Below are 25,769 nucleotides of genomic sequence, written 5' to 3'. Positions count from 1 at the left end.
TATACACGAATTTTGGCCGTGATAATTGGTCCTCGAATGAAACTGCATTTCTATAATGCAATCATAAGGGGTTGGCATCGACATAGAAAATATCGATGAATCGTTATGAATTTTAACGGGTACCTTTACGTTGAATCAATATCAAAGAAAATAACGTTACCACTGGCTACCTTACTGCCATTGTATAGATATACAATATACATATAATATAATATGTGGAACGCAGATGCTTGTGTTGATATTTGTGCAACTGTGCACACATTGTACCAGCAGATATTTTCTCATTCAGGTTAATTTTATTGGAAAGAAGCATTACATACTACAGGCCATATTTACGTCCTCTAAAACTCGTTCGTATTTCATTAAACAAAACTAATCATGCGAGACGATTTTATCCATGATCTATAAAACACATGCAAGCTTCTCTCAGTCGTGTGAAATATCCGATCAATTTGCAATATCGTTTTTGCAAGAACGTCTTCATCGCTTGATCGCAGTTGAACAAGCATATACCGGATGAAAATATAATGCGAATTAGAAAAACCTTCGATAATTCCGAGCATATTCTGAGGCGTAGAATACATGTAACGCTACAGACCCAAAGCTAAACAGATATACAATACACGCTGTACTCGTTGCATGATAAATGGGAAACAGTTGTCACGTATAGAATCATTTTTCACGGAGAAACGAAATCGAATTAATCGCATATTCGTCCAAGATTTTTGCCGCCGCCACCTCCGCGTGGTTACCAGACGGAAGAAACGGGGCTGTCACCTTGCACCCCCTCCTCCCCCATCGAATACCTAGATACCTATGTAGAATACACGTAGGTACAACGGGAATGGAAACTGAAAAGCGACGAGGCTTGCGTCGAACTTGCGTTTAGTTAGCGAAAAAGGGACGGCGGATAGGAGGATGAGGGAAAGAGAAAGAGTGGGGAAAGGGCGCTGCAGGGACGCCAAGAGAATCTGGAAATTGGAGGAAAGCGGGAAAGACGACGGAGGCCAGCCGTCGCGACGCCGCCAGCTGCTCCACAGCTGTGTCTCCCACTTCCATTCCATTTCCTCCCCCGCTCCCACCCCCTTTCCCGCTCGCTCTCTCGCTCTCTCGCTCTCTCTCTCGGTACGTGGAGGCGGCTGTGTGCACGTGCATGTACGATGCATATAGGCATGTACAAGTGTCCAAACAGAACCGAGTCTGATAGCTAGCGATACCGCCCGATGTCCCACGTGCGTGCCACACGGTACCGATATACATACGTATATACGTATATCGGTATATGTGATTTGCATGTACGTAACTATGTACGTGCACGCGATATGTACGGATCCAGCGAACCCAACCCATGGATCCTTGATCCTTGTTCTGATCCTTTCTCACCTTCGATGCGATACGGCTGGATGAAAAATTACAACGATTTCCAAGACGTTGCCTTGATCCTTTCATCGGATTCAATACCGTCATTCCTGGCGGATTTCGTCCCACTGAAATTGAACTAAAGTTACAATTGGATTTCGTGGTGTAGTTGAGAAATTTTTACATTGTATTTTCATTGTAGTTGCATCAAAAGCGTACCAAAATCCCACCCGAAAAATCATTGAAATAAAATTTTTTAACTCCAGCACTGGAATAACACTGAAATCGAAAAGATTTCCTATTCCACTGACATTACACTGTATCTTAAGTTCATAATTGTAACTGAAATAACACTTGAAATCTACTGAAATTAAATAGGAAATATTTATGCTTACTAAAACCTGATTAGTGATGTTTTGGTGATACCAAAGTAGATTTTCCGCGTACAATTTTGGTAAAACCGCTGTGACAAAATTGGAGAACTACACCAAATAATTGAGCCGAATTTTAGTGATGACCTGGAATATCATTCTAATATCACTGATTTTAGGATCAACTGAAAAAAAGTTCCAATAACACGGTGGGATCGAAACCACCAGATATATCCGATCTGTCACAGAAATGATTATTATCATTATTGTAATGTGCGACCAGGAGGATTTTACAGCAAGAGTTCGTTCATGGAGGTAAAAATTTTTGCAAGTTAATCAATCAAACTGGTGGAAACTTGTCCCGTAGAACCGATTCATGTATAGAATCGATACCCACTCAGCACGGTATTCGTTACGCGATTCGAAGTAACCATAATTGAGAATACCGTGATGCGAGTTGCCTGTAGAGGAATAGAGAGAAAAGTTTATTTTTGAACGTGAAGCGCCCATTCATCAGGAGGGCTGGTCTCACCCTCAACGCTACAGTCGAAAAATAGCCGTCTCACCTCGCGAAAATCGGTGCTAGCGAGCGGCAAGAAGGAAGGATCTAAAGAAGGAAGCGCGTGAGTGACAGGAAACAGCTGTTAATTGTTTGGCTCGACGAGTAGACTCGCGATGGCAAGGCGCAGCAGAGGTGCACCTGCTATCATCCTGTTCCGCGACACGAAGCCACCTAAGAACGCGTTTGTCTACGCTCTGCAGCGGTTCCAGTAGCATAATATGGCTTTTTTGGATACAGATCCCGATACCGACCACTTACCGACAGTTTAGCCGCTTCACAGCTCGGACAGAAACCCTTTTATCAGGTGGGGATACCCTCTATGGTGTCGGTAAGATGTCAGTATCGGGATTTGTACGCAGAAACGGCCATATTATTGTTACTGATTCCTTTTCCTATTCCTGCCGGGGAATTCGGTGAAAAATGAATCGTTGTCACCGCGGCCGATAATCGGATCCTCATTCCTCTTTACCTTTGACCCCTTGCGCGGAGTCCAGACGCTGTTCGCGAGAGATAGAGACGACGGGCTCAAAGGAGGCGAGGGGAATCGGGCATATGTACAACTATCCGACGCAGTCCGCGGGGCACATAAATGTCATAAATGCCGTAAATGCCATATGGTCGTCAGATGCTCCGGACACATGGTGACTTTTGCGAAACCTCGGCTTCGGTAGGTATGTACCGTGGGGCCAACGCTGACCCTGCAGAAATCCTTTTCTTCTTGGGCAAAAACTGCACTATGAACTACGGGTCGAGCCGACCTTGAAAGAACTTTTATAAGTAGGCATATATGTGTACGTATTCATCGCTGAAAGTAATAACTTCGGAGGATGTTTCTTTTTCCTTCTCCTGAATCGGAACAAGTTTGCTAAGTTGAAATATCTAAGTTTGCCAATGGTTTTTCTCAGGGTGCGATTCCATCGACTCATATGCGACTTGTGTTTCAGGTTCATCCTCCCCGGGGATCTTTGATGAACTGAAGAGGCGGGCGCAGAGACAGATTTAATCTAAGTCAACGAAACTAATCCAATCTTTGACTTTGCCTAACGGGCGAGTACCTGAACCACGCAACTAATTTCCGGCTCTCTGTTTCACAGTATTCCTGGATAAGTGACGAAACAGACAAAGGAACAGAAGCTCGCGGAACCAGCAAAACTTCAAGTCCGTAGACGCGATTCGCAAACTTAAAGAAAACCCTAAAGTCAGAGTCAAGAACACGAGAATTTGGGCAGGCATTGGTCAGGATTAAAGTCAATGAGAAGTTTGTATTGTCCATAAAAAAATTAAAAAAAAAGAAACGTAAAACAAGTTTACCGTAAATAAAGTATCATGTACTTCACCTGTTTCTACCGATAGATCGAATTACCAAATTCTGCCGCTCAAGAAACTTTACCGGTGATCTTTTGCTAAGATCATTTGCGTCTCGTACCCTGAACGATATCATTGTGCTTGAAGATAGGCGTAGGTTGATTGATCACTACACCTGTGTATCTGTACAGTGTCCGCAGTAGGCGTTGATTCACGTAGTACAAGCCGAGGTGACTCACCGTTAGTATTCTATTCTAATAATAGTTTGTTTGTACTGCAGCGTAGACTAGAAAAAAAAGGTAAAAAATGAAAGAAAAAACGTTGTCGGTGCGGCTTTTGTACAGCGATGTTTGGTTTTGAATGGTTTTCAATAGACATTTTGCGTGGATGATCACGAGCCACGACATTTCTTTGAAATCTGAAGTCTGGGTTAAAAACTATGTAAATTATCAGTGTGAACCTACGAACCATATTCGCGCATACTACGTTCTCTGCCTACGTTCTGCCTGCGGACATAACGACTATACCTATAATAGGTACCTGCGTGACGTCACCGTGAAGAGGATCTGGAAATCAGAATCAGGTTGATCGCCGGATGTGGATGTAGATGTGAATCTGGATATGAATGCGAGGAGGAGTGAGTGTGCCGATGACAGGGGTGTGACCGAGTGCTAATAATATAATAGGTGTAGGTCCCTTTGCGTGATTATATGCATACCCACATACGAGTTACACCTACGCCCCTGTATACCTCGGCCCATCCGCTTGTTATAGATTAGGTATTTATTAATAATACACGTATTTTACGCACGTAAATGCGTATACGCATAATTCACCATTAGGCATGCATCGCGAACCCTAACGATAAAACATTTTTCTCCAATGAAGTCGTGCAATTATTGTTATACCTCACTCGCTAAATATTCTCATCGTGCGGATCGTTATACACGGGTCGCAACATTTCTTATCATTATGACATGATGGAGCTCATAGAATTTCAGTTCAATGATTGCTGATTGGTGTGGTTTTCAGTTTACAGCTAAAGAGAGCAAGCAAGTAGCCTCTGATTGTAAGAAAAAAGACAGGGAGACGGACGGTGTGAATTGAATGGTTATTTTCCGTTTTTACACCCTATAGCCGAGTGTCAGCCCAACCATTTGGCTCGATGGCCCAATTAGTCTCGCTTATTACACTGACACGTAATATAGGTATAAAACGCGAAACGCTCGTGCCCCAAGATGACTCGGGTTCTCTGACTCCCCCTGACTGCGTAGGTACCTGACTTAATAAACGATCTTCACCCTCGCCCCTTGTATCTTTACACCTATACGTGGGTATAGCTGCTCAAGTTGAAAAGCTTCGAGAATATGATTAACTATTATCATACAGGTACCTGATTAAATGGGTAATTTCACTTGTTAGGGTGAATTAAAGAGTAGAAGAATTCATGTGTAAAAATGAGGTAGGAAGCATGGATGGTCAAGAAATGTTGCAGGAAGACAAAGTGACTTCTGTCAAATCCAAGGCTTTTTGCTTAAATTTTTCAAGTAATCTTACAACGAGATAGTCGCACATTGAGTATTTATCAAATTGATGTATTCGTCATCTACATGATTGTTTTACTAAAAATGTAGAAAAATTGACTCTCAAAATAGTAAACAAGAGCCCGGACATTGATTTTTCAATTCAAATCCTCGTAAAATGGTACAAGAATCGGTGTATCCAGTTGAGTTTCGTAAATTCCAATTTTGCACATAGTCGTAAAGATGGAATAAAAAAAAAAATTATGCCATCGATTTCTGCACTCTGCACTCTTCCGTGACAAAAAAAAAAAAACAAAAAAACTTCTCATTGAATTTATAATAAAAAAATAGTTTTCACAAAAAAATAAGCCCGCCGCGAGAAGTAAAATCGAACTAGTCTACTTGATTTTTACCATTTGAAATATCAAACTAACGTATCAGATTTTTTCGATTTTCTTAATTTCCGATTCACCAGCCTCCCCGAAAAGTGTCGGTAAACGTTTCACGATTCATGTTAAACGTATACACGCTTATCAGATCCTGCGTAAATGTTGAGAGCCTTTGCTTTGGTGGGCGAGGATGCCAAGCAACGTGAGGCAAATCAAAGGCAGGTACGTAGGCATGTACAATGTACGTAACACATTAGGGTGGTCCTTGTTTAGGGTGGTGACGAATTTTTACCACCCCATCACTGAAATCAATTTTAAATCATTTAAAAAGAGTCTCCAAATTTTTTCAGATTCTTACTGCAAGTCTGAGATAGCCCGCATTGTGATCGAAGTTTCTTACGGAAGTGACATGAGAAAAACTTTTTTTCGCACTATATATTTTGTCGTGAAAGTAATAATGTTCCAAAAAATCTGTAACCGCGAGGTTTTAGTCGACATTAGTTATACTGTACGAAAAAAAAAAATACACCTCATCGTACGAGGCAATCTAGACGAATTGCACTTTCTCTGAATAAAAAAAAAAGTCGGGTTTCGAGGTTGTGCAATTCGTCTAGATTGCCTCGTACGATGATGTGTATTTTTTCCCAAATAGTAGCACTAATTCTCACCAAAACCTCGCGGTTACAGATTATTTGGAACATTATTACTCTTGCAATAAAATATATACTGAGAAAATAAGTTTTACCCATGTTAATTTTCATAAGAAACTTCGATCACAATGCGGACTATCTTAGATTCGATGTAAGAATCTGAAAAAATTCGGCGATTGTTGTCGAATTATTTGAAGTTGATTTGGGGGATTGTCTGGCAAAAATTCGTCGACACCCTGAACAAGGACCACCCTAGTACACATACATGTATACCATGTGCCTATGCAGAAGGTGAAAGAAGACGTGGGAAGGAAGGTAAGCGAAGAAGGGAATGACGAGGAGGGCGACGAGGGTGAGGGGGGAGGAAAGGAATAAGGCTGAGCTATTTCTCAGCTTCAAAAGCAGAGTTTTCCCTGGCACTCCTCGGCTTTCTTCAACTTTTCTTAGCTTTTCTTAGCGGAATATATCGGGACGTCACAAACACGCAGCCAGTACCTCAACGGCTCACGATATCCTGGATCTAGCTCTTCGCGTATTTACGCACACACACACGTGACCTAGAGTTATGTATGCATATATTCGGAGTAATGCCACTTGTCTAAAAATAAGGTAAAAATAATCAATGCGTCGATTAATCTAGGTAAAAAAAAAAATAATCGAAGACGACTCGATTAAATCGGTAAAAATGGATCGATTAATCGATTATTTCGTTTTTTTTTTTGAAACGATGCATATGCAACCAAAATTTCGTAAATTCCAGTATGCAATCTTAATAGCGGGAAAGTTTTTTGATAATTCATAGTTTCATTGAAAATAATTTTCAATTTCAGGTGAAAATATTCATTTATCTTTCACTTATTGCACGAAATAGGAACTCGGTAAGTAAGACGATGATAATAATTGATACTTTAATCACATAAATTGAAATTGTATCGCGTCGTTCATGGGACTAAGGAACAAAAACCGATTATAAGGAAAAACAATCGAGTCTGTCGATTAATCAGGTTTTTCAAAATAATCGATTATACTCGATTAATCGGGAAAAAAATAATCGATTGTTTTTGGTCATTCTTAAATACATAGACATTATTATTAATGCGTATAAGTACTCTTTTACGCTAGTTGATTGACATATTTGTCGCGGATCAAATCAGTCACATTCAATTCCAAAAGTCCCATCGATGATTCATCACGCGAAGTTATCTGTGTCAGAAGGTAGCCTGCGACAATTAGCGATTATCAAGAACTCGATGTAAAAAATAAAGAAAAAAGAAACCATCCCACGTAAAAATAGTTTTCGGCACGTTTTCCTAATTAAACGGTTATCCAAAAACGGCACTGACTTGGAAACAAATTACGTTACCTTCATTTTTCTCACCGATGGATATTTCTGATTGATAATTTTTTACTTTACGCCCGAGTTGCGGAAACTTTCACAAGTTGTATCACTCAAAATTAAATCGATCGACGATTCTCCAGAATAATCGAAAAAAAAAAAAAAACTCACACCATACCTGTACGCCACTCGTGAAATCATTTGAAATTCTCTAAAATCTTACAAAATACAAATAGCGAACTCGTCTGAAGTATTTGAAATATATTTAAAACCCGACGAGAAGCTTTGAAATCCTGCGACACAATTTGAAAAAATGTCAAGATCCTAATTCCTTCCATGCCCGTGAATACGGCTTTCCAAATACATCGGATCGACGGATCAATAATACGGATAAGCACGTCATTCGATATCGCAAGCTTCTGAGTCCGTTGGTGGTATTGCAGGTGCGTTTCAGACGCGCAGCGCACGCTGCATCATGCGGTAGGTAGGCACTTGCAGGTAGCCAAGCAGAATTCGCGCAGATGTGTATTGTTCGTACAGGTCTGTTGGTAGTACGTAGGAGCGGAGATAGGGCTGCAGACGTACCCGACGTACCCGACGTATCCGACGTATCCGACGTATCCGACGTATCGGAAGGTGGGCATAACGTCGCGGTTATTGGGACGCCCCCGCATGCTGCACGGTGTAACGCCTGCCTGGAGAGCCTCTGGCAGCCTTCCGTCTCTGCTCAACTCTGCTCGAGGAAGAGCCAGACCAGAGAATTCGTCGTCAGTCGGTCCGCGGCAGCCGCCAGAGCAGGACGTCGGCCTTTTTCGCTAATCGCGTCGTGCGGCATCTAGCTCTGTTATAATCATGCTCGACCTTTCCCTTATCGGCCGCAAACCCGAAGCGCTACGCTTCCCAAATATTGCTTGCCAATTATAGTTAACCTGGGGCGAGAAGAAAAGTAAATTAGGTAAACGAAAAGAACAAAAAAAAACAGACATGTCGAAATAAGAGACCAAAATCATAAATTGTATAATAATAACAATAATAATAATATAAATAATATAATAACAAGAAAAACAAGAATTGTTAATCAAACTTTGTACAGTGAGAAAGTAAATAGTTGTTTTTCTAGTGATATGTATATGTTACATCGAGCTTCTTCTGTTTATTTTATTTATATTTTTGTTTTTTTTTTGTTTTTCTTCTCCTCACCAAAGTTTCGTTACTCATTCTTATACTCCGTTGCAATATCCAAAGATTCATATATGTCCGAGCATTGATGTGCTAATTAAGATAATCGGTTGTAATTGTAGTCGAATTTAAGTTGTACGTAAAATGTGTGATTTCAAATTGTGCGGGATTTAAATAGACTTGGTTTGAAATTGAGAAACGAGAAAAAAAGAGAGGGATAAAATTAATGAGTATTTCGTGCCGTTTGTTGGTCGTTGTACGGTAGTTGTTTTTTTTTTTCTTTTTTTTTCTTTTTATTGTTTTTTCTTCCGGTTATCCAAATATCATCAACACTTGTACGTTTTTATAATTGCAAAAACGTGATTCAATTCTCCTCACCCACGCACCTCAGTTTTGCCATTTGGATTTATTATTTCACCTCGTCTATGTACGAACACTTCGACGTTGCTGCTCGAATACTGTACTGCGATCCTTAATACGCATCTTCGTGGAGACTGCAAAACAGGTAAAACAATAAATTTAATTAACAATCTGTATTTGGTACATCAAAGGAATGAGGGAAAAAATAAGACGATAATTAAGTATAATGGAAATGAGAACGAAGATTGGTTTGGGTAATAGGGTTTCATCGTTTGTTTCAATAGTCGTTTATTTTCGCGCGTATCGCACACCTGTGTGCTGCAACGTGCATAAATCTAGGCGTTGAGACACAAGAATTTATAGGTATATACATGCAAGCGATCACGTCGAGGGTCGACGATTTATTTCGAAAGTATCGGAGATCATTATCATCGGACAGTTCCTTTCTTCTTAAATGAGATGATTTTTCGGAGACCTGAGTATAAGAAAATATTCACGATGATTATCGAATCTAAATCAATCGCTCAATCTGATTTTTACACATATTCGTTGCACAGTTGTCTTTCTTTTTCATTTAATCCGACTTTTACGACGGATGAAATTAGTGTACAAGTTTAGAAATTTGTCGTAGAAGAAGAAAGGGTGGTAGAAAAAAAATAATAAAATACCTGACGCAAAATTTTCGTTATTAATGGACATGTTTACACCGCGCAAACACTCATCATCAGGTGTCATAGTTGCCATACAGGTCTGGTAAAAACCGGTGTAAGATGGGCAAGCGCCTTAAGGGGCAATACCACTCGTCAAAACCTAAAAAATACACAATCTGTTTTTGTATCGCAGAAAAGGTTTGAGGAAGTTATTAAGCATGTATTTAAGTATAATATAAAAAAACTTTCATCAACAAATATTGAAAAATGGCGACACTGGAGTCATTGTCGCGAGACAAATTTGAATTCGCAAAAAAAAAAAGAAATCACCTAATCTACGTATCAATCGCTGCAGAAATGCATAGGGGATTATCGATAAGTGAATTTGAAGGTTATTTATTAACAAATAAGTGCACCTTCTACGGTCGAAAATTAAATATTTTCATTGAAATACTCGCCAATTACACAAAGATCAATATTTTAAAAATGTCTCACGTATTTCTCTAGCTATAGACGTGTAGATTAAGCTGGTTTTTTTTTTACTAGATTCAAATTCGCATCCCTTACACCGATTGCCGCAGAATTCAACATATCTCGCGAGAATGGCTCCAGTATCACCATGTTTGAATATTTCTTGATAATAATTCTTTGTACTATACTCAGATATATGCCTAATAACTTCCTTAAATAGTATTGTCTTATTACCTTTTCTTCCATCCAAAAAAAGTGATTAATAAAGCGTTTTCTTTTGTTTCTACAGTGGTGCTACCCCTTAAGCCACGAGGAGAGAAAATATTGTTTCTATCTAAGTCACATATCGCATGTCTAAAACAAAACCGTAACATCCGGAAAAACGTTTTCTTATGAATTTTGTGTTCAAATTAAGGTATAAATGGTACAACATGAGTTTTTATGGGAGTTTCGAAGAAACGAGATCATTTCAGTCGTTACAGTTTGATTTTTTGGTCGTGCGATGTAACGAGCCTCTTTACACCAAGAACGGCGAAAAATACATACCGTCAGAACCAAAACTCGCTGATCGCAGCTTTTTTACAAGGGTTAAATTCCCCACGAGGCTGAAGGTAGCAGCCAGAATTAGCCGCGAAACGTTCTAACACTCTTTGGAACAAGGTAGCGAAGTCCAAAAATCAAAATTTTGTGAAATACCGTCAACCCCCGATACTTTTCTAGAATCATGAGGATAAAACTAAACCGAATCTTTCTATTTCCAAAAAGTTTAACACGTTTGGCCGCTAACTCCGACCGCTACACAGCTTCATGACTTGGCTGAGCAGCGATATTCGAACCGCGGGCTTTTCGGTGAGAAGATTGAATCGTTCTTTCGTTCTTCCGGCGCCGATGACGAAGAGAATAATACCATTCGGACAAGTGATTGGCCGGCGAGGGTCGCGAAACACCTGGCACTCACTACGTCGCCGCATTTCAAACTTTGACTTACAAGAAAAAGGTAAAAATAACGGTGATCAATAACAAACTTCCCACTTTATTCCCGCACCCACATCGCATCGCGTCTCTCTCTCTCTCTCTCTCTCTCTCTCCATTTCTCTCTCTCTTTCTCTCAGACTCACGCGCTTCGTATCGGCCAACGCTGCATAATCTAGGATGCACATCCCGAATATGCATACGCAAGAAATTATCCATCAGAGAGTAATTGAAGGCGGGATTTTCACGCATTTTCAATATTTCACGTTTTTTTTTGAACAATTACTTACTGTTTCAAGTTTCCGCGCAACACATGCAGATTTCCCTCGAATCGAATAACGCTCGATAAATTGTTCGAATCGCGTTACATACGTAGGTATGTACGTGAAATTGAACGACAATTCCAGATATTTTCAAAGAGAGGATCGACTGACTCGCGGCTGTCTGGCAACGCCATGCGCCCCCGGCTGTATATTATGGTATATATTGTAACGTGGCAGTTCGGTTAGGCCTGCCCGTTACAAGAGACTCCCTGAACCCTGGGCGAGATCCAGGGATAAGGGTCTAGAAAATCGAGTCGCGGAATAATTTCAGAGAGCGCCAGAACTGGAGTCACGCACCCGAGCTTCGACAGGGACGAAATAGAGCATTGCGACCCAGATATTTCAGGCTTTTGTTTTTAATTTTTTTTTCGAGTGCACCGGCTACCCTCCAGTGACCAACTCCAATACCGAACATCTTTCGAGGCAAGGCGAAATCACGACGATCTTGCGGGAAGGACACCGAGGCTGCGGAGGGGGAGGCAACGCAGATCCCTGCAGCGAGGGAATCCAAGGCGGACGCGATTCCCGCTGGCGGCCGGCGCGCCGCAGCCTCCCCGCTTACCCCGCTTACGCCCAACCAAGGCAACCGCGAGGTACCAGCTAGCGACGAGGGAGCACCACCCCGCCCAACCCCAGGACCACGTAGAGCTGCGCGGGAGACGACATCGCGATCTAGCCTTAAGTTCTGCGCCGCGTAGAGACGACAGGTGCGCGGCAAGTTGCGCAATCCCCAAAATCGATGACCGATCGATTGTTGCGCATTCTTAGGGTGATGACGTCACGGAAAATTCGCGCGACGAGATCGGCGTTGCGACCATCCTAGATCACTCGAGTTCTGGCGACCAACTAAGACAGTAGTCACGTGGCGAAGTTGCGTTAGGTCAGGCTTTTCTTTGGGTTTGCGTTATAGTATAGAAGTGGTGATCGCGAGGAATGATGGACAGCCATCGTCACGAGGGAGTTGGACCCTTCGTCGCGTGGATGTGGAGCGGTAAGCGTTGTTAACATTCTCGCGATCGAATTTCGAGGGTAATTGAATCAAGGCTGATCCGAAAAAGGGTAGCCGTTTTCTTTTGTTAGTTTGCGTGTCGAAAAGTACTCGAAATTCGTTTGCCGATTCTTTTGCTTGGTGACCGTAGCCTGAGTTGCGCGTAAGAGAGTAACGTTAATTTCGGGGGATCCAGAAAATCAAGTCGAGCCACGGGTTGACTCGAGACGTTATTGTCTCGAGCTTGAGTGTGACCGAAGTCCGTTATACGGGGTCAATTCACGTCATCCGGCACAGCTTCGATTATCGTACAGGTCGCGAGCAATCACGGGGAGCATTCGAATTCGCGACTGCGACCCGCCGTCGCCGAGGAAGTGAAGCTCGGGTGCGTGCTGATAAGCGTATGCGTTTTTAGAGGAGGATCGCGGGTGTCGCGACGAGCCTCGCATCACTTTAGTTATTTAATATTCTTTTTAGTTATTTGATATTCTTTTTGTTTCTTTCTTCTTTTTTTTTGTTTGTATTATCAGTTAGTATTAAGTTGGCGATCAGCGCCATTGTATAGAGGACGTTCGCGGGCAGCGCGTCGAGCCCGATTTTGTTTTTGGTTTGTAGGAAGTAGGATAGTGTTAAGACGGTGACTAGCGCACGTAGGCCGTAGAGGTCTCTTAGATTTATTCACCTTTTTTTTTTTTGTTGTTATTATTTTTCTATTTTTATTTTTATTTGGAGTATTTCTACCTTTCTTATTTAGTTTAGATAATAGTAACATTGTGTTTGGAATCGCGAAAGACGACTTGCGTGGTCGTATTATCATTCTTTTGACTTCTTTTATTAATTTTTATTTCTTTTTGTTTTTGTATTATCTCTGATGAAAAATATATCATCGTAATTTTATAGTAATTTGGCCACAGCACGTGTTGGCTTACTGGTGTTGCAATTCTCTCTACCCGAAAATCACCCCTCCCCTCTCCGCGGTACTGAGCTACCGAGCATATGGCCGCGGTATATCGTATGACCGATTTCGAGGCGTGTTGACCACGCCAGGCGCCCAACAAATTTCGCGATATTGTTTTAGATCCAGGGTACATCGTGGACGCCAAATTATTGTGCACGCGGTAAGTTCCCGGTTATTTGCTCCGAGTAACCGAGGTGCAGAAAAATCCACGTCACAAATTGGCGCCCAACGTGGGGCCTTCGCGAAATTTCCGCTGTAAATTTCCGAGAAAGAAAGTAGCGTTGCGCGCTTTGGAAATTTCGAATTGGTAACGGATAGCGCTCGCGTAACGAAAACAGCGGTCGGAGATTACGGGCGAGAGAGGTCGCGTGACACTTCGGTTAAGCGTGTTGACGTTTGCAGTACAGCGAGACAATTTTGAATACAAAGGATAAGAATAAAATTGGATACAAAGGGTGGCGAATAACACCGAAACTTGCGACTTACGACCCAGGCTACGATTTGACGAATATACCGGGTGGCGAAAAAGTACCCCGTGTATATTCACACCGTATATTTCTAATACTAGGGATAAGATCGCCTGCTTTTACCGCCAATCTCTTGCTTGTGTCATTTTATTTTCTTTTGTTATCGCTTTTGGATTTCTGCTCCCTTTTTGGTTTTCTTTTGTTTTCCTTTGTTTTCTGCGATTTCGAAATATTTTTTTTTGTTTTTGTTTTTTTTTGTGTGTTTCAAAGACGGAGTTCAGCATCGCGGTTGGAAAAATTTTTTTTTTTGGTTTTGTTGCTGATGCGACAACATATTTTCTTTTTCTTCCAGCCCGTCTTTTGTCTTTTTTTTTGTTGTTCTGTTTTATTTTGTTTACGGTATTTCTTTTGTTGTCGCTTTTATTCGCAATTTTGATATCGCTAAGGTAATAGAGGTGATTACACCAATACGAGGAAACATCTCTCTCACGTTCTGTTGGTGCTGGTGGAAAATAGCGAATTAATTCAACAAGTTTCGCGGAAGTATCCATACTGGGTATCATTGCTTGCGCTCAGACTCTACCTACGGCTTTTGTCTTTTGATTCGAACAGTTTGCTTTTGCGTTCTGGTAATTTCATCACTTCTCATTTCTTTTGCGTGCTTTTACCTTCATTTCTGCTCTTTATTTTCGCGGGTGAAGTCAACATGGCGGAGGTACCCATTGGCGCGTGGTTGTATGACATGACGAGCGATGAGCTCGAGTTGGCGTTAGTGACCGCGAGGGTAAATTCCACCGGTAGCATACTGGTGCGTCGTGACCGGTACGTACGGCACCTCTTGCGTGAGCGCGGGGATTTGACGGTCACCTGGGAACCAGAGGACGAGGATGTCTTCGCGGGGTTGGCCGAATTGGCGACCGTTACGGAACCGGTGAGGGAACAGCCCCGAAGGGCTAGCGATTCGCGGCTGTTAGAGCCAGTGAATATTACCATCGCGACCCGGCTAACCACGGTAGCGACGACGAGTACGGTGGTGAGCGTAGCCGTCGCTTCAGCGGCTATCACCACCTCGGCGGTGTATGGTAGCACCGCGCGACCGACCGCGTACCAGGTTCCGACGCGAATACCCTTCCACTCGATTCCGTTTTCGATGGCTAGCGGAGCCCAGGGCCACTGGGGGGAGGCCTCCCCGATCCAGGGGCACCGACACGGGCTCGAGGAACCCATCGTGGATTCTACCCGGCTAGTCGCGGGGCCACCAGCTTCGCGGGTCGAATTCCGGTCGTTACCGGTCGATCCCGCCACAATTCCTCGCGATATGGCGACCGCTGCCCGGCCGACCTGTACCCGGGATTCAAATATCGAATCGCGTACCCGGGAAACAATACGTGACATCCCGAGGGCCCTGCGAGGGTGGAACCTCAAGTTCTCTGGGATTGGCGAGCCGAGTGTCGAGGATTTCTTGACGCGATTGGAAGAGTGGCGTAGTTTGTCGGAATTGAGCGAGAACGAAGTGTTGAGTTCGCTCACGATGATCTTCTCGGGCGTAGCCTTGGAATGGTTGCGTTGCGAACGGGACAGCTGGGTCACGTACGATGAGTTTCGCGCGGCCTTGCGTTTGTGGTTCGGGGACGGGACAGTCGGAAGTCGCGTGGAGGACCAGGCTAGGTCACGAACTCAGGGACCAGTAGAGTCAGTTACAGAATATCTTTCCTGTGTTCGAGGGTTGTTGAGACGGATGCCGCGTCCGTACACTATGGAACAGCAATTAGACCTGGCTTTTAAGAACATGCGTCCCGAAATTCGCGAAGTCCTCCGTCGAAGGGAAATTCGTACGTGGAGCGAATTGATCTATCTCGCCACGGAGCGGGAAAGAAACCTCGCATTATCTCGCGAATACCGCCCCCCGCCCACGCCGAAAGAGTCCTTTATTAGCGAATTAGCGTGTCGGACCAAAACCGCGGCGACTCGAGGCGAACATGGATTAGCCGCAATTACAGAAGTAGGGATTGAGCCAACCGTAGCGCAGACGATCGAGAAGCTGCTCGCGGCCCAGGTGAAAGGGCTCGAGGAGAAATTATTGAAGGCAATGGCGGTGGCGACCCAGAGGGGTAAAGCTAGCGGCGCACCGCCAAGTCGCGGAAGCCCGACTCCAACGAGGCGGACCTCACCAACGCGACCCGCGCGAGGACCAAGGAGGGGAGCGGCCCCCTCGGTTAACCAGCCGGCCCCTGGCGTGTCCCGGGCCGACCAATTTCGTGGCGACAAGGTGTGGGACGAAAAGTTATGCATGAATTGTCATCGTCCCGGTCACCGATTTAGCCGTTGCCCGGACCCCTTGCGAACCTTTTGCTACCATTGCGGGTACGACGGCGTCTATTCGACGAATTGCCCGCGGTGTTCGGGAAACCAGGGAGGGCAGCCTCGCTAAGTGTCGGCGCGGCGCCCCGAGTGGAAGACACCACGGCATTGCGTGGCGTCGAGGGGGAAATCGCGACGTGTTTTCCGATGCAAACCATGGAGTTCGGTCAACGCTGGTTTTTGCGGGTGTGCATCGGGGGCACATGGGTCAGGGCGTTGTTAGACACCGGCTCATCGCGAACATTTCTCGGTACGATCGGACACCAAATTGCGTTAGAGTACGGTCGACCGGTAAAATCACCCAGCTGTTCGAGTGTCGTATTGGCGAATGGATCGGTAGAATCAATAACCGGAGAAGTAGAGCTGCCGATAACGTTGCTGGGTGTCGCGCATAAGTTTTCGTTGCGGATTATCCCCACCTTAGTTGGAGATTGCGTTCTGGGAATGGATTTCGTGCGCAAATTTGGCTTTTCGATTGACGGCGCGCGCGAATCATGGAGAATCGCGACTATTCCGGAATACGAGGGAAAATTTGAGGAGGGTCACCCGATCCCCGTTACCGAGGTGTCAAGTTGCAGCGGTATCGTAGAGCTAGGGGATACCGAGAATCGCGAACTACGGGAATTCTTAGCGAAGGAATTACCGAAAGTCTCGGGAGACTTGGGTCTCACTCATCTCGCGGAGCACAAAATAGACGTGCAGGGAAGCGCCCCGATTAAACAGCGGTATTACCTCGTATCCCCGAAAGTGCAGGAAGCTATTAACGAGGAGGTAGACCGTATGCTCGCGGATGGAGTGATCGAACCCTCCCAAAGTTCGTGGTCGACGCCAATCGTGATGGTCAAGAAGCCAAACGGGAAATACCGGTTTTGTTTGGATTTTAGAAAAGTCAATAGCGTTTCGAAAAAAGATGCGTATCCGATCCCGTTTATGAACGGTATCTTGGATAAATTGCGGTCGGCCAAGTACATCTCGACTATAGACTTGAGTCAAGCTTACCACCAGATTCCCTTGACACCCGAGAGTCGCGAAATAACGGCGTTTACGGTCCCCGGTCGCGGATTATTTCAGTTTGTGCGGATGCCATACGGGCTTACCGGAGCCCCGGCCACCTTTCAACGGTTAATAGACAAATTAATTACTCCCGAGATGGAGCCGCATGCCTTCGCGTATCTCGACGACATTATTGTAGTGACCACCGATTTTCGTTCGCACTTAAAATGGCTATCCCGCGTTATCGAACGGATAGTGTTGGCCGGGCTTACCATCAACCCGGAAAAGTGTGAGTTTTGTCGTCGCGAAGTTCGGTATCTAGGGTTCAAGGTGAACCAGGACGGCCTACAGGTCGATGCCGACAAGGTGGAACCGATTCTCGAATATCCCGCGCCGAAAAACCTGCGGCAATTGAGGCGATTTTTGGGTATGGCGTCGTGGTATCGAAAATTCATCCCCGAGTTCGCGAGCGTGGCGGAACCCCTTACCCGGCTATTGCGTAAGGATAAGAGATGGGACTGGGGTAGCGAACAGGAAGCGGCGTTCAAACGCATAAAAGCCGCGTTAACGTCGGCTCCGGTTTTAACGTGTCCCGATTTTGAGCACGAGTTCGTAGTACAGACCGATGCGAGTAGCTTTGGCATTGGCGCAGTCTTGACACAGACTATTGGCGGTATTGAGCGTGTGATCGCGTACGCGAGTCGGACAATGTCGGATGCGGAACGGAAGTATTCCACAACCGAACAGGAATGTCTCGCGGTGATTTGGGCCGTTAAAAAGTTTAGAGCATACCTAGAAGGATATCACTTCACGGTAATAACCGACCACGCGAGTCTAAAGTGGTTGCGGGAATTGCGAAATCCGACGGGTCGGTTGGCTAGGTGGGCGCTCGACTTACTCGAGTACGATTGCGAGATCAAACATCGAAAGGGGGCGATGCACCATGTGCCCGATGCACTATCGCGAATGTACGAGGGCGAAAACGAGGGGACGGAGCAGCTAGCCGCCCTCGACGTGGCTGGTGACGGCAAACCAGGGACGGAGCGTAAGGCCGTCTGGGAAGTCGTAGTCGATCCCTGGTACCAACATCGCGTCAAGGACGTCCTGGACTACCCTCACAAGTTCCGAACTTGGTCGGTGGTCGAGGGACGTCTCTACCATCTCCGGGCGGACCCCTTAGTCGAGCCAATACTAGCGGACTTGGCGCCGTGGAAATTGGTGCTCCCGAGGGAGCAGCGATCGCGGATTTTTGCGGAAGTCCACGAGGACCCCCAGGCAGGGCATCTTGGCATCGAGAAGACCTACGCGCGAGCGAGGGCCGACTACTACTGGCCCGGAATGTATCGCGATATAGTTTTGATGGTTCGGGCGTGCGAGCGTTGCCAAGAGTGCAAAGTACAACAGGTGCCACCAGCGGGCCTTATGGGTCGACGGGTCGTCGACACGCCCTGGACTGTGGTTGCGGCGGACGTCATGGGTCCCTTTCCCCGAAGTCGCGCCGGGTTCGAGTATTTGTTAGTTTTTGAAGATCTGTTTACCCGGTGGGTGGAGGTAGCGCCATTGCGAAAATCCAACGCGAAAAACATCCTTGCCGCGCTGGAAGATCTCGTGCTGTCCCGATGGGGTACCCCGGAGGTGCTCCTGACGGATAACGGCACGGAATTCGCGAATAAGGCCGTCGACGAACTGTGCGCTGCGTACCATATTACCCACGCGAAAGTACCGCCGTACCACGCGCAAGCTAACCCCGTGGAGAGGGTGAATCGCGTATTAAAAACCATGATCGTGGCCTACATCGAGGCAGATCACCGGGACTGGGACGTGCATCTTCACGAATTTCGATTTGCGTATAATACCGCTGTGCATAGCTCACTGAGAGTCAGTCCCGCGTTTTTAAACTTGGGTCGCGATCCCAAACCACGGATGCAGTTGCGACGACTCGCGGAAGGTCCCGCGGAAATCCCCGTTCCCCGTCCCGAAGTATGGGGGGACCGAATGGCGAAATTAGGTGAGCTGCGTGACCTAGTGACGAAACATCTCGAGGAGGCCCACGAGCGACAGGCACGCTATTATAACCAAGGGCATCGGGATATCCGTTTCGAAGTAGGGGAATGGGTATGGAAGCGAAACCGAGTTCTGTCCTCGGCCACCCAACAGGTCGCTGCGAAGCTAGCCCCCAAGTTTGCCGGTCCATTTCGCGTTGCGCAGGTAATCTCGCCCGTCGTCTATGAATTAGAGGATAGCGAAGGAGGGGGGCGCGGTCGACACCACATCAAGGATTTGAAGCGGTACGTGGAGTCTGAGGCAATTGCGCATAGAAACGGGGAAGAACCGTGAGGGGGAATTAGGCTTCTCGAGGAGGGGAAAGGGGTCACAGACGATAACTATGATCCTGACTGACTCTTCCCCTTAGTGGACGCAAGTATCGCGAGGATGGAGGACGACATCCGGGCCGTACGGGACCTTCTAGTCTTGGCGAAGGTCCCTCTCCCCCCGGCGACCATCAGCTGGGGGAGAGCCGCCCCAGCAGGCCCCGAGTGGCGACAGTGGCTGCCAGCGGGCGGCTGCTGGAATTGCTGGCGGGGTTATCATGCCTACCACGACTGTCCTTGGGTACTCGGGCTATTCTGCCGACGGTGCGGATGGCCCGGGTACCCGAAGACAAGGTGCCCCGCCTGCCACAACCAGCCAAGTCGCCCAAGTAGGGGGGGCGTTCGCGAGGGGACCGGGCCAGCAGCCAGCCTTCCCTCCCTCATGGCGAGGGAGATTTCCCCCCCCCCGGGGTACTCCACAAGGGCAGCCCCAACGTCCCCCATAGCGAGGGAAGCCATCCCCCTTACCCCCGTTGCGAGGGGAGAAGAAGAAACGAGTGAGGAGGTCGAGGAAGTCGAGAGGCTCCGTCGACGGATTTTGGCATCAGCAACCGGCCGGGGCCGGGATAGAGGCCGGCCGGGGCGACGTGGCTAAGCCAAACACAAAAAAATTTTTTTTTTTTTTTTTTTTTTCTCTTTCCCTCTTTCCTTTTTTTTTTTTTTTTTTTTTTTTTTTTTGTTTGTTTGAAGTCGTTCTTTTTTTTTATTATTATAATAAATTCTTAACCCCGAACATGAATGGCGTCCGCTTTCTTTCGTAGATCCCAGGTGGCGGGTTTTGAGAAAAGTTTCAGATCCAGTGTCGAAGTAGAAAGCTCCCCGAGACAACCATGGCGTGAGGAGGGGGATCAGTGGAGCTCGCGAAGGATCCCAGAGGACACGGGAGAAAATCTTTTTTTTGTTTTTTTTTGTTGTTTTATCGTCCTCTTGGGAGGGGATTCTCGGTGAGTACCGCGCAGTAGCGTGTGAGTACTTCGAGCTTGCGGTCACCTCGCGAAGTTCGGCTCGCGGGATGCAGCGCTGGCGCTCTGGCACCCCACGATCCGTCTAGGGGGGGGGGAGTTGTAACGTGGCAGTTCGGTTAGGCCTGCCCGTTACAAGAGACTCCCTGAACCCTGGGCGAGATCCAGGGATAAGGGTCTAGAAAATCGAGTCGCGGAATAATTTCAGAGAGCGCCAGAACTGGAGTCACGCACCCGAGCTTCGACAGGGACGAAATAGAGCATTGCGACCCAGATATTTCAGGCTTTTGTTTTTAATTTTTTTTTCGAGTGCACCGGCTACCCTCCAGTGACCAACTCCAATACCGAACATCTTTCGAGGCAAGGCGAAATCACGACGATCTTGCGGGAAGGACACCGAGGCTGCGGAGGGGGAGGCAACGCAGATCCCTGCAGCGAGGGAATCCAAGGCGGACGCGATTCCCGCTGGCGGCCGGCGCGCCGCAGCCTCCCCGCTTACCCCGCTTACGCCCAACCAAGGCAACCGCGAGGTACCAGCTAGCGACGAGGGAGCACCACCCCGCCCAACCCCAGGACCACGTAGAGCTGCGCGGGAGACGACATCGCGATCTAGCCTTAAGTTCTGCGCCGCGTAGAGACGACAGGTGCGCGGCAAGTTGCGCAATCCCCAAAATCGATGACCGATCGATTGTTGCGCATTCTTAGGGTGATGACGTCACGGAAAATTCGCGCGACGAGATCGGCGTTGCGACCATCCTAGATCACTCGAGTTCTGGCGACCAACTAAGACAGTAGTCACGTGGCGAAGTTGCGTTAGGTCAGGCTTTTCTTTGGGTTTGCGTTATAGTATAGAAGTGGTGATCGCGAGGAATGATGGACAGCCATCGTCACGAGGGAGTTGGACCCTTCGTCGCGTGGATGTGGAGCGGTAAGCGTTGTTAACATTCTCGCGATCGAATTTCGAGGGTAATTGAATCAAGGCTGATCCGAAAAAGGGTAGCCGTTTTCTTTTGTTAGTTTGCGTGTCGAAAAGTACTCGAAATTCGTTTGCCGATTCTTTTGCTTGGTGACCGTAGCCTGAGTTGCGCGTAAGAGAGTAACGTTAATTTCGGGGGATCCAGAAAATCAAGTCGAGCCACGGGTTGACTCGAGACGTTATTGTCTCGAGCTTGAGTGTGACCGAAGTCCGTTATACGGGGTCAATTCACGTCATCCGGCACAGCTTCGATTATCGTACAGGTCGCGAGCAATCACGGGGAGCATTCGAATTCGCGACTGCGACCCGCCGTCGCCGAGGAAGTGAAGCTCGGGTGCGTGCTGATAAGCGTATGCGTTTTTAGAGGAGGATCGCGGGTGTCGCGACGAGCCTCGCATCACTTTAGTTATTTAATATTCTTTTTAGTTATTTGATATTCTTTTTGTTTCTTTCTTCTTTTTTTTTGTTTGTATTATCAGTTAGTATTAAGTTGGCGATCAGCGCCATTGTATAGAGGACGTTCGCGGGCAGCGCGTCGAGCCCGATTTTGTTTTTGGTTTGTAGGAAGTAGGATAGTGTTAAGACGGTGACTAGCGCACGTAGGCCGTAGAGGTCTCTTAGATTTATTCACCTTTTTTTTTTTTGTTGTTATTATTTTTCTATTTTTATTTTTATTTGGAGTATTTCTACCTTTCTTATTTAGTTTAGATAATAGTAACATTGTGTTTGGAATCGCGAAAGACGACTTGCGTGGTCGTATTATCATTCTTTTGACTTCTTTTATTAATTTTTATTTCTTTTTGTTTTTGTATTATCTCTGATGAAAAATATATCATCGTAATTTTATAGTAATTTGGCCACAGCACGTGTTGGCTTACTGGTGTTGCAATTCTCTCTACCCGAAAATCACCCCTCCCCTCTCCGCGGTACTGAGCTACCGAGCATATGGCCGCGGTATATCGTATGACCGATTTCGAGGCGTGTTGACCACGCCAGGCGCCCAACAAATTTCGCGATATTGTTTTAGATCCAGGGTACATCGTGGACGCCAAATTATTGTGCACGCGGTAAGTTCCCGGTTATTTGCTCCGAGTAACCGAGGTGCAGAAAAATCCACGTCACAATATATATATATATATATATATATATATATATACATGAATATATATATATATATACATATAACGAAACACATGCAACAGACTTTTGTGTTTACTCAACAGGTTTACACAGTTGCTCGATATTGAACCGTGTCAAATTGTAAAAATAATTGAGACGTTCTGATCCTGCCGTTCCATTTCATGTTCTCCTATAAACTTGCATAGTTATAACGCTGTTATAACGCTGCCGTGGTTATACGTAATTGAATCCCGCGCACTTTCAGTTTTGAACAATTTATGTTAATAATAATAATGATGACGACGATAACCGATCACGCCATAAATTAAATTGTATTTAATTTGATTCTAATTTTTTTTTATTCTTTGTCTAGCCGAAGACAGATATATCATGAAAAAAAAAAAGAATAAGCCTCACCTTCATTTTTCCTCGTCACCTTCTCACTATCACTTCTTTGTCTATTTCGCTACCGGGTGAAAAGTTGGGTACCAACCCCCAGAGATGCGAGGGAAATTTTTCGAAGGAGGAACAGATGTGGTTAGAAGTTGGAACAACGTCGTTTCAACATTCTCCAGGACTCTGAAAGAAGGGGGATTACTTACTCGACCTCCGTATTTGATTCATCCTTTGCTTCCGTTAACCAGATCGATGTCTTGCGCGTACCTGTAGGTTGGCTGAAATTTCTTGTGTTTACCAATTTCGAAGTGACCTCCTTACTCGTTTGACCACCAATTAACAATAAGAGTTCCAGTCTTTCGTAATATCAAACCACGCTCTCTGATTGGCTTGGCACAAGTGACGCAGATTGGCGCCAATTGGTCGTTCAAAAGCCGGGAAATTCAAATTGAATAATTCCCGCCAAATCGGCGCAACCGCGCTAAAGTGAATATATAACACTTGGAATAAAAGATGTGTCGTAAAAATACCTCATAACTGAATTGGACCATCTTCATTTCATCGTTTCATAGTCCCTCAAAAACCATGCGGTACACGATACTGCGGATGTTTTAAAAAGAAATGAAGTACTCGTAAAGAGGTGTGCCACTGATCACGAACCAGTAACGAAATAGTGAGGAATGGGAGGTACAAAGAGATAAAATCAAATTCCTGCAGGGTATTAGCTGGGATGCATGTAAACACGGAGTATAAATTCGTGTTATCCTTTTACTGACGTATTTACAAAATTTACCCTCGCCTTACATTTAGGTATTTATACATATATTTGCCTACCCTTGTATTTATATTTATTTTTCAGCTGGTTTTTGTGCGTGTGTGTGTGTGTGTGTGCGTGAGGGGTAAAGCAGGTACGTCGTTATACGAGCACGGTGCTGCACGTGTGTATTATACGTAGAAACGTGTGTGTTATTCTGAAGTATTATATCGATTAACTGTTGGCAACAGAAGAGAAGCAGAGGAAAGCTTGTCGGGTGGGTGGCGGCATGGTGGCAGCTCCGGTTTTGGCTTTGGCTTTGACTTTTCTATATTATTAATCTTTCTCTCGTCCCTTTCATCCCCTCTTCGTCATAATCCCCGTCCTCCCTCCTCCCCCTTATTTCCCTCAATCCTCGCCCTCCCGGTTCTGCAGTCACTCTTCCACCGCCCGCTCGTATCCGAATGATCTACAGTACACATCATACACCGGGACACGTTATCCTGCGGTTCTCGTTCCTATCATCGCGATCAGACAATGTTTAGAGACAGAGGGGTTGGCGCAGGGCACAACCTGAAGCTCGGTTCTTGTTTGACGGATAACCGATCGAGAAGTGCTGCTGACGTAATTAACGTCGAAATTCACCTGTAAGGTATACAACTCGTTGTCGGATATAAATCAGGCTGTGAATTATTACAGGATAACTGTGCCTACAAGCACAACCGATATCATGACGATCAGTTCTGCACCCCTGATTTTTTACGATTGTATAATTTCACCGTTCGTTCTTCACAGGTTCTCAATCTCGTATGAAACTATTCACATCACCGTTCGATGGATAAATCTATTATAGGAATAATGAATTAATGAGGTTAACGGATAAAAAAAATAAAAATAAAAAACATGACGAAATAAAATGTATACAACTAAGCTGACCATTTTCGAGATAGTATTATTAAAATTGAAACGCATCGTCATCTTCCGCGTTCTGTATCAATTTAAATTGTATAAACGGATAAACTCTGGTTGTTTTTCTTTTACAACCGAGTTTTCGAAAGAATTAAAATATTCGTCATTTTGAGGGCTGGAAGGGTGGGCAGACTAACCTGCAACCTATCCAGCAGAAGAATGTTATTTCGAGGGAAAAAGGTGGGAGAGGGGCCGGAGTTTAAGTTGAAGAATCGGGGAGACATCGGTTGAAACTTCGGACGTTGATTATCAAGAGGAAAAGTTCGGCTAGCTGGCCCGGAGCTAGGCGTTTGAGTAAACGAGGCGCGGGCTGTGCGAGACATTTTTGTAATGGAATTACATTAAACGTAAGCAGTGGGTAGGTACGCGGTAGACATCTGGCCTGCCTCTCTCGCCGCACCGTTCTAATATTGGAAATTTCAGTTCGCCGGTATTAAAGGCTTCCCCTTCTCTCTCCCTCTCCCCCCCCCCCCCCCCCCGCCCCCACCCCCCACCGCCGCCCACCTTACACCCCTCGATCCTCCGCCCCCGCCCTTCGAAGCTCCCGCCGCGGCCTCGAAGCCGCGTGGTGTGCATGCAGCTACCGTACAACATGTGCCGGGCATATGTCCAAACATTAGGTTTTCTTCCCTTACGGTCTCCTCGATTCGTATGTACCTAACCACCTACCTACCTACGTCCTACGACCTACGCGGGAGCCGAGCGTTGAGCTTTCGATGTGCCGATGCCCGTGGAGAAAGCTGAAAGCAAACGAAGAGCGTTTGACCCTTCCTTCGGAATAATAAGCAAATATTCACCGAATCGCCGCTGGCGAGTTTATCTACTCTTGTGTATGCTCCCCTGTACCTACTCTGCATCGCCATGTGTACTCGCTCCGTTTTCTACCTAGGTACGTTAAGGCTCCATTGTGTACTTGTGTTGTAATGACCACAGGCTGAAGTTTCCTCCTTGTGTATACCTAATCTCACTCGCTGTGCCTCGACGTTGTATGTGTAAGGTACTCT

The 25,769-nt window shown here is 45.7% G+C and overlaps 1 protein-coding gene across 2 annotated transcripts in view; it reads left to right on the top strand.

Annotated features, from left to right (window-relative positions):
• Positions 1-8,087: 8,087 nt before the first annotated feature.
• nvy (CBFA2/RUNX1 partner transcriptional co-repressor nervy) overlaps positions 8,088-25,769 on the top strand; it is a 61,348-nt gene continuing 43,666 nt past the window's right edge. The window contains exons 1-2 of one of the 2 annotated variants that reach the window (XM_046617371.2): positions 8,088-9,179; positions 10,921-11,152. The gene's annotated coding sequence lies outside the window, so the exon portion shown is untranslated. The remainder of the gene's footprint in view (positions 9,180-10,920; positions 11,153-25,769) is intronic. The other variant, XM_046617372.2, reaches the window with a different exon arrangement.

Source organism: Neodiprion pinetum, chromosome 3 (genome assembly GCF_021155775.2).
Source record: "Neodiprion pinetum isolate iyNeoPine1 chromosome 3, iyNeoPine1.2, whole genome shotgun sequence".
In the NCBI taxonomy this organism is placed as follows: domain Eukaryota; kingdom Metazoa; phylum Arthropoda; class Insecta; order Hymenoptera; family Diprionidae; genus Neodiprion; species Neodiprion pinetum.
Note: the sequence above shows the minus strand (reverse complement) of the source record. Positions and strands in the feature narration are given on the sequence as shown.